Source organism: Grampus griseus (assembly GCF_964374135.1).
Source record: "Grampus griseus genome assembly, chromosome: 7".
Taxonomy (NCBI): Eukaryota; Metazoa; Chordata; class Mammalia; order Artiodactyla; family Delphinidae; genus Grampus; species Grampus griseus.
Window position 1 is genome coordinate 9,412,404 of NC_139001.1, and position 13,853 is coordinate 9,426,256.

A 13,853-nucleotide genomic window follows, 5' to 3' on the forward strand; every position below is an offset into this window, starting at 1 on the left:
TATAAAATCTTTTGAATGTGAATATAAATATCAGATAAAGATTAAGATTGGTATCCTGCAGTGAAAAGGAAGTAAAAGGTTGGGTAAAAAGGGACACAGCCGTTTGTCCATTGGTCCAGACAAGGTTTTCTTGACAATTGGAGTTATTTATCTCTGCTTTTATACCTCTTCCTCTGTCTACTTTTAAGTGCATCTGTATTTGCGTGCTTGTGTGTCTCCATCGTGTGTAGTAGCTGTGTGATCTCCACAGTCAGTGGCTCAGGTTGAGTTTACAGCATAGTCCGAGGGATTCACTCTAACCCTTCCAGCCTACCTCATTTGAAGAGCTCATCTCTTTCAATTCTTATTTCTAGGAGGGTCCTGGCACAGGTGAGAGCAGATTGCTCTTTTTTTTTTTTTAATTTATGTATCTTATTTTTGGCTGCATTGGGTCTTTGTTGCTGTGCACGGGCTTTCTCTATTTGCGGTGAGTGGGAGCTACTCTTTGTTGTGGTGCGCGGGCTTCTCATCGCGGTGGCCTCTCTTATTTGTGGAGCACGGGCTCTAGGCGCACGGGCTTCAGTAGTTGTGGCACACGGGCTCAGTAGTTGTGGCTTGCGGGGCTCTAGAGCGCAGGCTCAGTAGTTGTGGCGCACGGGCTTAGTTGCTCCGCAGCATGTGGGATCTTCCTGGACCAGGGCTTGAACCTGTGTCCCCTGCATTGGCGGGCAAACTGTTAACCACTGTGCCACCAGGGAAGCCCTGAGCAGATTGTTCTTGAGTGTTGTGTCCTTAACTCTTCTCAGAGACCAGCTTTCTTTTTGTACCTGTCAGTTAGTGCAGTCTTTAAAAGAAAACCTGACCCTACCAGTGGCTGAACAGCGGGGTTTTCTTGGTTGTGAGGTTGCTCTCAAACAGGAAGCCCCGAGGGTTTTGATGCTGCCCCTGTGCCATAATAAAACCAGTCCAGATATGCTGTCATACTCACTCTGCACATGGTCGCAAACTGATTTAGTTTAAAACTCACTTCATAGTTGCTTTTCCTACTTTCACAAAATCTGTGTGTTCTGTGGTCACTAATTTCACTTTCCCATTTTCATTGCCACTACCCTAGTTCTAAGCGCTAATTATAGCCTAAGCTGTTGAAACAAGAGACGGGAACCAGCATTTGTTTCACATCTAAAAGTGCCAGGTATTTTACATATGCAGTAACATTGACTTTTCCAAAAAATTGGTGCTTGATGATAGTTATTAAGGAAATTTATTCCAAGGAGGTGAAATAACTTGCCAGAGTAACATATCTCATAAGTGACAGTTAGAATTTAAAGATGGGGTGGGTATGTGTGACTTTGAAGCCTTTGTTTCTTTGCTATGTCACTTATTTTTCATCCATGTTAGTTGTTTGTGTTTTACTGTTGCAATCTATTTGGGTCATTAAGAGATGTTAAGACCCCAGAGGAGATGAACTTTTATTTGATCCTTCTTTACTGGTATTGATTCATCTTTAGGGGTGAATATTATGTGAACCCAGGGCTTCATATTATACGATTAACTGTGTGTTTGCTTCTTTACAAATAAGTGGAAAACATTTCAAAACAAAATAATAGCAAATACTTAAAGTGCTTACAAGTGCCTGACAACTTGTAAATAGTTGACATGGATCATCTCATTTACTCCTCATCAGCCCTGTGTGGCAGGTACTGTTATTCACTTCTTACAGGTAAAGAAACTCAGGGTCAGTGAGGTCAGGTTACCTGTCCAAGGTCACAGAACTAAGAAGTGATAGAGCCAAGAGTCAAACCCAGGCCATGTGATTCCAGAAATTAGTTGTGAGAATAGGGTGCAGAGGATTGAGTAGATTGGGTGAGCTAAATCCAGGCAGGCTTCCTGGAGTCACACAGAGCAGGGTGAATTTTAGGTATGATTAAATAGTTCACTTTAGGAAAGAGTTTATGTAAGAAGGAGTACTGCAAGAGGATTGGCAGTACTTGGTAATTTTATTTAAGAATATAGAGGCAAAATGAAGTATCTTAGAGGAATCCCTGGGCTTCAAGTAATGGTATTTTGGGGAGAGAGAGCTCTTAATTTAGAGCTAAAAATCCTAGATTTGAATCCTAGTTCTGCCATTTTATCAGCTGGTGACTACGAGAAAGTTGGCAACCTTTTCGTTGTAAAATGGGCACAGTAGCTATTTGAGGAATGAATAAACATGTGAGGAGCCTTAGCATAGTGCTGATAGTACATAGGATGCGTCACTAAATTTAGGGTGCACAACTGAAATCGAGTATCTTAAGACAAAGCATTCAGGAGCATCGTTTTGAAGATGAAGGATTGATATAAATCCTAGCTACTGATCAGTTTAAGGTATAGCTGTCTTTAGATTTGGAAGAGCCTGATTTAAAGTTCTGTTGTCTTCTGGTAGTTTTGTGGGGTTGGGCAAATCATTGAACTACAATTATGATAGCAACCTAATCCCTGATCTTTGCAGAATGATAATATTCATTCTTGTGAAGCATAAATGAAAGAATGTATGTGAAAACAACTTTGTAAAATTAAAATACCATATAAACATAAAATGTGAATTGAGAACTGTTGCGATAGATATGAAAAGCTTTTGTATGCATTAGGAATTAGTTTGATTTTTTTTTAATTTAACATTAATCTGGGGGCAGAATTAGATTCAATGGTTACAATCCATTCAGTGGGTTAGCAACTCTGGGTAAAAAAATATGTCAGTTAACTAAAAAATGGAGTGGACATTTTGTGAGATAGGAAGCATTCCAAATTGGATAGGTTGTTTTCTTCAACTTTTAGGACTCAGTGAACCTGTTAATTAGAAGGTGATATGTCTCCTCAGGTATAGGCTCATTCTAAGATACGATTGGTCAGTAAAACTTCCTGGTAAAGGAAGTTTTTTTCAAATTGTAGGAATAACAGTACTTACATGATGCTTTGTGAAAACCCATTTCCCCATGGTCAGATATCACTCAAGGAGATTCAGGATATGCTTTAGTATATTGAAAGCTGTGAGAATTCTTACGGTCACTTCTGTTTAACCCATTATTTTATAAATCTGTTTGACCACCTATTACCTTGGGAGACAGCAGTGGTCCATGGAACACACTTTGGGAAATGATACATTTAATCGGGTCACTGAAGCAGGAAGACCTTTCCTGGTGTGCTGATTTGGCATCTGTTGAACAAGTTTCTGGTGAGGAACTAGGGCTGGCAGGAGAACTAGAGAAACAGCTGCTTTGTGATGGGCTACCTGAAGCCTGTGGCTTGCCAACTGCAGCTGGTCAAGATAGCTGTGGGACAAAGGTCACCTTGTGTCAATTGGTAAAAGTTTATAAATTTTTTGCTGCATTGGGTCTTCGTTGCTGCGCGCGGGCTTTCTCTAGTTGCAGTGAGCAGGGGCTACTCTTCGTTGCGGTGCATGGGCTTCTCATTGTGGTGGCTTCTCTTGTTGCAGAGCAGGGGCTCTAGGTGCGCTGGCTTCAGCAGTTGTGGCACGTGGGCTCAGTAGTTGTGGCTCACGGGCTCTAGAGCGCGGCTCAGTAGTTGTGGCGCACGGGCTTAGTTGTTCGCGGCATGTGGGATCTTCCCGGACCAGGTCTCAAACCCATGTCCCCCTGCATTGGCAGGCCGATTCTTAACCACTGCGCCACCAGGGAAGCCCAATTGGGTTTTGAGAATACCCCAGAAAGGATAGTGTTATATGACAATTTTTAATCTGCATTAGGAAATTATTCTTGCTTTGCGTTGTTTAACCTTAGCAAACAGTCCTAACAAATTTATGTAGCATAAATGTAAAACCACTGGGGCAGTGTAATGATACAAATGATTTTTTAAAATATTCAGTGATACTTTGATGTAATATTTAAAAATATTCTTATAATATTCTGCTAATCTATCTGTCTTCTCTTTAGGCTAATTTTGAAGTAATTTGACTATTTCAAAGTATGTACTGTCTTAATGGTAGAAGGTGATGGATGGCATAGACATGTAAGAAACAGTTTGTGATCAGAATCTGCAATTAATTATGGAATGTATTTATAGAAAAATTTAAAGGTGTTATATTTCCAGTTCGATATGTCTATTTGTAGGTCCAGTTCACTTTCCATTATTTAAAGTAGACATCATGTGCACATTATTAATAACAGTCAGCAGTAGTTACCAGCTCATTTTCAGCTTGAGTTTCATACTCTTCTGTGACTTGCATGCAGCCTGTAGCCATTATTAGAACTAGAAAAGAACCAGGCAGATGCCGAATTCTGGGAAGGTAATTCTGCTAAGAGACATGGTACTTTGTGCCTCTAGCACGGAGAGGGGAAAGAAGAATGAGTCAAGCAGGACAGAATAATTTAAAAGTAAACTCTTGGTTTTACCTACTTGGGTCTTATAGGGCCATACCCTCTGAGTTTTTAAAAATTGAATTATCTTTTAGCCTGGTGATGTACTGGGTGAGGAGCTTAAAGGAAAAAGGATTGAGTGTTAAGAGTTTTCTGTATTATAAAGCAACTGTTAAAATAATTTAGTACTTAAAACTTTTATAGTACTAATCTGTAACCGCATATTACCAATAGTAATTTACCAAAAATGAGTTGCCAGATTTTTAAAAAAGGAATATTAAATGGAAACAAATATTATTGACCTCTTTACGGCTTGGCTTTGTTTTATACTGTGAATGTTAAACAACCATGGTATGTAGTTTTGTATACCAGGTCAGAGTAAGAATTAATTCAGCCAAATTACATTTTACTAAACTTATATTTCAGTTAAATGAAAATTGCTTTTTCTTACTCATGCCTCTGTGTTCTATAATATTTTGATACTTCTGATTATAAAGTGTTATCAAAAATGAAAAATCCAGAAAATGTTAAAACGTACGAAGAAAATAATAACTTAATCCCATCCCTAAGGGCTGTCTCTTTCTTCCTGTGTGTATCCTGCTAAAATTTTTCCTTCATATTAATCAATACTTAATGTGTAGTTTAAAGTCAAGTGATATAAGATTTATTATTAAAAAATAGCAGGCTTCCTGCCACATTGCCTTTCCGCATAGCCAGTCATTTTGGTATTTACTTCCGTATCTATAATGTGAGACGTATGTGCTCATATGTCTGTTTGTTGACTTCTTTCACTTAGAGCACTGTTGTGTGGCCTATATGGGAGATTTACCACACCTATTCACCCACCAAACGCATACTGTACATGCTTCACATTTTTCCAGTCATGATCGTTGCTCAGTTAACACTGAGTCTGTAGGAACTTTTCTTACAACCTTTTTTTTTTTTAAACTGAGCTTAATAATTATTTTGTTGTTTTCCTTTTCTTGGACTCCGTCACTCAACTCCAAACTCATTATGCATTGTCTAAATCTTTTCTCAAGCTGTCTACATGGATTTGTTTCATTTTCCTGAAGAAAGGCCTCTGGATGGCTGCCCTTTTTATGCCTGGTTACATTGCTTTTAGCTTCGGGTATTTCTTTAGTCTTCTATTTAGTTTCCTGCTTCTAGAGCCTGCATCTTCTTTCTTGATTTACTGTTTTGTTTTGGTGAATATGTCTTCCACTTGCTTTCTAAGAAAAAGTACATATGAGATTTTTTTAAGTTTTTTTGTTTTTTTCAGGTTTTGAATGTGAAAATCTACAACCTTGATACTTATTTGACAGACTGATTGAAAATACAGTTCTGGGTTGGAAATTATTCTCCATCAGAATTTTGAAGAATTATGTTATTTAGATTTCAGTACTGCAAGCATTCTGATTCCTGATCTGTATATATAACCTGTTTTTCTGGAAACTTACAGATCTTTGCCTCAGTTATTTAGAAATGTCGTGACATAGGCATAGCTGTGCGTTTGTTTCATTCCTTGTTAGGGTGATCTGAAGTCCTGGTTTCCCTTGGATTTGGGGCATTCCCCAAGACCAACTTTTAGCCTTAAAACTACGAGAATCCCATGCAAACCAGGACAGTTGGTCACCCGATCTTTGCTTCTTTTCTCTTTCTGGATCACCTATTATTTTGGGTAATTGTCCTTTTGGAAGGTTCTGGTCTTATCTTTTTGTTCTTGCTTTCCTTTTTTGTTCTACTTTCTGGTAGATTTCTGTAGCTTCTTCCAACCTTTGTATTGATTTTTTATTTCATGTTCGCTATCTTTGTTTTTCTTTTCAAGAGGTTATTTTGTTCTCATTTCCTTTTTTTTTAAAAAAAAGGTTTCCTTCCCCCTTCTCTTTTTCTTTCTTTAATTGAAGTATAGTTGATTTACAATACTGTGTTAGTTTCAGGTGTACAGCATAGTGATTCCTTTTTTTTGCAGGTTATATTACATTATGGGTTATTACAAGGTATTGGATATAATTCCATGTGCTATGCAGTAAGTCTTTGTTGCTTATGTATTTTATATGTAGTAGTCTATATCTGTCAATCTCATACCCGTAATCTGTAATTTCCCCCCTCACCACCGCCACTGTAACCACAAGTTTGTTTTTTATGTCTGTGAGTCTGTTTCTGTTTTGTATATACATTCATTTGTGTTATTTTTTAGTTCTGCATATAAGTGATATATTGTATTTGTCTTTCTCTATCTGACTTATGTCACTAAGCATAATATTCTCTAGGTCCATCCATGTTGCTGCAAATGGCAATAGTTCATTTTTTTATGGCTAAGTAATATTCCATTGTGTGTGTGTGTGTGTGTGTGTATTAATTATACACACACACACACCACATCTTCTTAATCTAGTCATTTATTGCCAGGCACTTGGGTTGCTTCCATGTCTTGGATATCGTGAATAGTCCTGCCCTGAATATTGTTTTTAATTATAGATGCATATTCCCCCCCTCCCCATTAAGAGCGAGTTTTCTTTTCTTGCAGAGTCCTCTTATGTAATTTTTTGGGGGGGGGTGTTTACTCTGGTTTTGACTTTCATACTAGGAACTTTCCTCAAATTCAGGTAATTCCTGGGTGTCTCCTCATACTCAAGAGTAGGGGAACCAAAAAATCTAACTTACAAGCTCTGAGCACATGGATGAGACTTGACTGAGATTCACTATCTGATGAACTAATTGGGCTATGATCATTTTCAGATCTTTCTTCTTTGGCTGGTAAAATTCCACAGGGAAGATTCTTTCAGACTCCTGCCTGGAGGTGAAAGCCTAACTGCCAGAGTTCTGGGGACTAAGTGGGAGGAGAGGCCTAGGAAAGAGGCCATATGTCATCCAGTTTGTCTGTATATATTTGATCCTCCCCCCTCTCATTTTTGGTATGATGCACCTATTTGCAACTGTGTACTTTAATGGAGGATTTCTTTATTTTGTACTTCCTAAGGAATAAAGGTTTTATGTTTACCTGCCTCAGGAGAGGGGCATTTACCCAGCTGTGCAAGTTGGGGAGGGAATCTGGGGATCTGACTGCTTCATAAATAGCCTATGGAGGCAATCCTCAGTTTAAACTCTGAGGTCGTCCCAGAAGTACCTGGTGTCATCAATTCCTAAACCTTTGTGGGATTCTGAGTGTCAATCTAATTGGTAATTTATCTCAGTTTTCTACCTTCAGTCTTCTGGTCTTCCCAGTGTATTTAGCACTGGAATTACTGCTTTTTCATCTTCTAAAATTGTGTTGTGATGGTTGTCTCTTCCATTCTTCCCATCCTTGTGAATTTATGCCTCAGATTCTTTTAATGCTATTTTTAGTGGAGTTTCACTAGAGGACAGAGTGAATGCATGTGGGTCATTCTTTTGTCTTTACCCAGAGGCAGACACTTTTCTATGTATATGCACATATTTTTTTCAAAAGTAGGAGCTCACTCTGCATGACAGTAGGCGTTGCTTTTTGAGTGCCTGTTATAAGCCAGGCTCCATACTAGACAGTTGACATACATTAAATTTCATTATGATCACAGAATGAGGTAGTATCCATGTTTTAGGTATGAAGAAACCAAAGTGCTTTATCTGCCTAAATGATTTTAACTGACATTTTTCCTTTCAAAAAATAAGCTATAAATCACGTCATCTTTTTTTTATGGCTGTGTTGGGGTCTTCACTGCTGTGTGTGGGCTTTCTCTAGTTGCAGGGAGCAGGGGCTACTCTTCGTTGCGGTGCGCGGGCCTCTCATTGCAGTGGCTTCTCATGTTGTGGAGCATGGGCTCCAGGCGCACGGGCTTCAGTAGTTGTGGCACGCGGGCTCAGTAGTTGTGGCTCACGGGCTCTAGAGTGCAGGCTCAGTAGTTGTGGCGCACGGGCTTAGTTGCTCTGCGGCATGTGGAATCTTCCCGGACCAGGGATCAAACTCGTGTCCCCTGCATTCGCAGGCAGGTTCTTAACCACTGCACCACCAGGGAAGTCCAATCATGTCTTTTTAATAACTGTATATGGATGTACCTCTTAGCCCATTGCCAACTAAGAGGCATTTACATTGTTCTTCTAAATTTTTTAATTGACTATAGCTGTGTAATTCATTATTTTCTTGTAGGATATAAGATAAGAAACTTAACACTGGTTATGTGTCTTTTAAATATTGATGTAGATTTTAAATTCCCCCTAGAAATATATGAATTTATATTCTCACTAGTAGTGTAAACATGCCAATTTGGGGACTTCCCTGGTGGCAAAGTGGTTAAGAATCCACCTGCCAATGCAGGGGACATGCGTTTGAGCCCTGGTCCCGGAAGATCCCACATGGCGCGGAGCAACTAAGCCCGTGCGCCACAACTACTGAGCCTATGCTCTAGAGCCCGCGAGCCACGACTACTGAAGCCTGCATGCCTAAAGCCCGTGCACCGGAATGAAAAGTAGCCCCCGCTCACGGCAGGTAGAGAAAGCCCGTGCGCAGCAACAAAGACCCAATGCAGCCATAAATAAATAAATAAATAAAATTTTTTTAAAATGCCCATTTGTTCACATCCTCATTAACTAACACTGTGTTCCTGCAGTTTTTATTACCATACTGATGTTTATTTAACCATTCCTTATTATTGGACATTTAGCTCTTTTCCAGTTTCTCATTATTATAGTGGTTAGATGAATATATTTGCACATTTCTAAGTTTTTAATTCATATTGCCAAATCAATGAACGCAATTGCTGTGCATTCACTAGGAAATAAAAATTTGGCTTAGGAAATTCCATTTGGATTTTAGCTCACTGTCATCTACACAACTTATCTTTTACTGTTACTGATTTTAAAATAAACATCTATGATCCCTTTTATATGATAGGTTACTTTTCATTTTGTGAATTTATTTTAGAAAAGCAGCCTTTGATAGAGATGTATGTACTTGAACATAGATACACAACAATATCAAGATATACCAGGTTCTCATGATTCTGCAGTGGCTGAAGGAATTGAGTTAGCCACTGAAAATATACCCATCATTAATTAATTCTCTTTATTGGGTCCAGTTTTTCCTGTAGCAAAGCGATCCAATTACATGATTCTAAATTGAACTCCTCATATGTGGTAATAGTCCTGTTATTTGGTGCTTTTTTTTCTTTTATGAAGGAAAAAGGAGTGGTTCTGAAAACCCATTGAAACAGATTTTATATGTAAATGGATCTTTAAAGTAGTTACTTGAAGGCTCTTTTTATTTTTAACATTTTTTTAAAAATTAACTAATTTACTTTTTGGCTGCATTAGGTCTTCATTGCTGTGCGTGGGCTTTCTCTAGTTGCAGCGAGTGAGGGCTACTCTTCGTTGCGGTGCACAGGCTTCTCATTGCGGTGGCTTTTCTTGTTGCGGAGCACGGGCTCTAGGCGTGCGGGCTTCAGTTGTTGTGGCCTGCGAGCTCAGTAGTTGCGGCCCTCGAGCTTTAGAGCACACGGTCAGTAGTTGTGGCGCATGGGCTTAGTTGCTCCGCAGCATGTGGGATCTTCCTGGACCAGGGCTCGAACCCATGTCCCCTTCATTGGCAGGCGGATTCTTAACCACTGTGCCACCAGGGAAGTCCGCTCTTTTTAATATTAAACAAATAGGAGATTTGTGTTTAAAAGATCAGTATATTCATCTTTTGATATCTATAAATGTAAATGAATTGTAGTAATTTTTCTAGATATCTACCTTGTTTAGGGTATTGGTTTGTGTTCCTTATTCATAACAGTTTGTCTACTCCATTTTAAAATGGAATGTATTTACTCTCTATAGGAATATGCCAAAAACTGTAAGTAAAAAAAAAAAAAAATCAAGATACATAATATTGTAGAAAAATTAGTACTGAAACTTTTTTTTTTTAATGTCGGTTCATTGGTTTGTTTATTTATTTATTTTTGGCTGTGTTGGGTCCCCATTTCTGTGCGAGGGTTTTCTCCAGTTGCGGCAAGCGGGGGCTACTCTTCATCGTGGTGTGCAGGCCTCTCACTGTCGTGGCTTCTCTTGTTGCAGAGCGCAGGCCCAGTAGTTGTGGCTCACGGGCCTAGTTGCTCCGCGGCATGTGGGATCTTCCCAGACCAGGGCTCGAATCCGTGTCCCCTGCATCGGCAGGCAGATTCTCAACCACTGCGCCACCAGGGAAGCCCTGAAACTTCTTTTATTACTAAGATATTGTTTAGCTTAGATCTTGTTTGGTTTTTGGTTTTTGGTTTTTCTTTTTCCAAACAAAGAGATTTTGTTTTGGAGAGGTTTTTTGGGGGGGGGAGGGGTTGGCGAGGGACTGTTTTTTTCCCCTAAACTTCAGGCAAGTCCTTATACTTTTCTTCCTATTTCTCCTCAAAGTCCAGGTCAATAAATGTTTTCTGTAAAGACCCATATAGTAAATATTTTAGGGTCTACTGACCACATACAGCCTTTGTCACATATTCTTATTTTATTACAACTCTCTAAAAATATAAAAAGCATTCTTAGCTAGTGGGCTGTACAGAAACAGGCTACCAGCAGGATTTGGTCCATACCTACTCTAGACTACAAATTATAATACAGTAATGACTTATAATCAGAAGATTTGGGGTTATATGTGATACATATTCAACTAAAATTAAATGGAAATCAGCTCACATGACTGGTAAAGCCAAGAGATTGTCTAGCTTCAGGCTTGGCTGGATCCAGGAGCTCAAATGAAGATGGTCCTGTCAGTCCCAAGTCTGTGACTTATGACACCCTCATTCCTCCTCTTTCCCCAAAACACTGTCCAATCATTTATATTTCTATACGAAAGTCTCTTATATCCTCGGGTCATATGCCTGTCCTTAAATGAATTAGTATGGTGAGGGGGAGGGGATAGTGGTGGAGGAGTTGTAGTTGTAGATGATGAAAATACAACAGTTTGAGTCTCACTCATATAGTGGGAGTATATTGTGGATGACAGTTCCATCAGTACCACATGGAGAAGGGTTAGGAGATAGCTCTGCAAAGAATTTTTTTAAAAGAAAGAGAAAAAAAGAGGCAGGTGCTCAGAAAAAGGGCTGCTAGATAATATACAGTAGATGTCTGTTTGATCATCTTTTACTGTCACTTTAAAATGATTATATAAATTGCAGAATAAAAGTGTGCATTTATTTGAATGGAGTCATTATTCACTGAATAGAGATGTTAGGTCAGTCTCCCGCTCCTCCTCTGCTTGATTTTCAAACAACCTTATGAAATACATTGACGTTCATGTTTACTCTTGTACAGCAGAAGGAATCTTTCAGGAAATTGGGAAGTTTAATTATTGCATTGCTAGAATATTTTATTATTGAGAGGAGTGCTATATTTTCATTATAGAACTGTGTAGTAGGTTCGATTATATGTGTATATCATGTCAAAGATTAGCATACCTGTAACAGATCATGTGAGAATTAAAAATAGAATGAAAGCTGATAGTGAATGTGTATTGCCCAGTTGTCTATTGCTACTTTTAAAGTAATTTGACACAGTTAAGAGTGAAAACCATACCTTTTCCAAGAGAAATACTTTTGTACTGAGATGTTAATGTAATGAGAAATAGTTTTAATATTTCAAGTCGAAAAGAAAAATCAGTCATAAGTAGAAGGTACCCACGAACATCTTAACTATTTTTACGTTAGTAAGAGTCCAGAAAGTAAAATGTCTAAGGCCGTTAATTTGTTGATTCTTTTAAAATGTTGTTATATTTTTAAAAATCCAAGCTTACAGTTGGATATATAAGAGGTTTAATTATTTCACATTTCAAATGTCACACTTTAAAAATGTCACACTTTAAAAAAAGGACTTTTTTTTTTTTAAGGGTGAAGCCCTGCACTTCGTGTAAATCAGTTTTGCTTAGGAATGCTTTTTCAAAAAAAAAAAAAAGAGTAAGACATACCTGTATTGTAGAAGACAAATCAATTAGGAATTTTAAGAGAATACTAACTGCTAGTTTCACCTTTATCCAAAGGAATAAAGATTATAGGAATATATTTGTAGTTACAAGTGCACATATTCTTATACTGGTAATACAGTTGATCCTTGAACAATGAGGGGTTAGTCTGCATGTAACTAATAGCTGCCTGTCCTTATCCATGGTTCCTCCACATCCTTGGATTCAACCAGCCACAGACCGTGTAGTACTGTAGTATTTACGGTTTACTGAAAAATATCCAAGTATAAGTGGACCCTGCATTGTTCAAGGGTCAACTGTAATAAGAGCTTTGATACAAGATTTATACCTAACTGTATTACACAAAGGCTTTGTGGATAAGAATATATTAATTTGATCAGTGATATTCTGGTTGCTTCTCAAAGTGGCATCATAAAAATAAATGATAATGCAGTTTTGCTGCATTACAGAGCCTGGGACGGAGAGATGTGTTTGTGGTATGTGTGTTCCCATGCACAGATGTTTTAGTCGATTTTCAGTAGGTTGTAGGTTTACACTTTTCCATGTTTCCACCATTTATTAAAATACTCCATATTTGACCAGTAGAATGATAGGAAACATTTCAGTTCTACAAAAATACTCTATTTTTATACAGAGAGTTTAAAGTTTTCTAAACGAACCAGTAAAGCAAAATTTTAACACCTTGCCACAAGTATATTGAAGATGTAGGACTCTCTGTTCTGCTTTAAAATAAGCTTAGAATTGTGTAGTTGTTTGGGTTATGCACTTTTAAGCAAGTCAGTTAATATTTTTGTGTCTGAAAAATGAGAATTATTACAACTTTATATCTGAAAGTGCTTTTGAAAATCTCCATAGCCGATCTAAAATTGTGAAATAGGGACTTCCCTGGTGGTCCAGTGGTTAAGACTCCGTGCTGTCCATGCAGGGGGCCTGGGTTCAATTCCTGGTCAGGGAACTAGATCCCACATGCCACAGCTAAGACCCAGAGCAGCCAAATAAATAAATATCAAAGAATAAATAAATAAAATTGTGAAGATAGTATGTGCCAGCATTGTCAGTTTGCCGAATGGCCAAAAGAAGGTTAAGCTGTCCTGGTTTTCTAGGAAATACTTTGTCTACCAAGCTGAAGTTTGTGCTTCAGCTTTCCTTTGTCCCAGAATTTATGACCTTTCTATCTTCTAAACATGTTTTAGACTTTTGGAAGAATTTATGTAGTTCCCCTCTAAGGAAGTTTAGAGAACAAAATGTTGGGGGTTCTCTTACTTTATCAGGCTGGATGGAGTTAATGTCAATTAGCCTGAGAGTCATTTTGCATTATGGTATTGTGATATCAGTTATAAATAGCTTTCTGTTCACTCTTGTTTTGGTTTTTCTCTGCCCTACTTCTCTGTAACTTAGTACAGTTCTTTTAAAGTCTAACACCAAGAATGGTTAGAGAGATTGTGGCACATCCACACAAAGGAATACCACTTTGCAATCAAAAGGAATGGACCAATACGTGCAACACCATGAGTTCATCCCCACGACACTGTATGATTCCATTTATATGAAACTCCAGAGTAGACAATAGCAGCAGAAAAGAAGACCAGTGATTGCCAGGGACC

General features: G+C 38.3%; 1 protein-coding gene across 21 annotated transcripts in view; it reads left to right on the plus strand.

The window, feature by feature from the left end:
• TRIP12 (thyroid hormone receptor interactor 12) overlaps window positions 1-13,853 on the plus strand; it is a 147,422-nt gene that overhangs the window by 61,069 nt on the left and 72,500 nt on the right. The window lies entirely within an intron of this gene.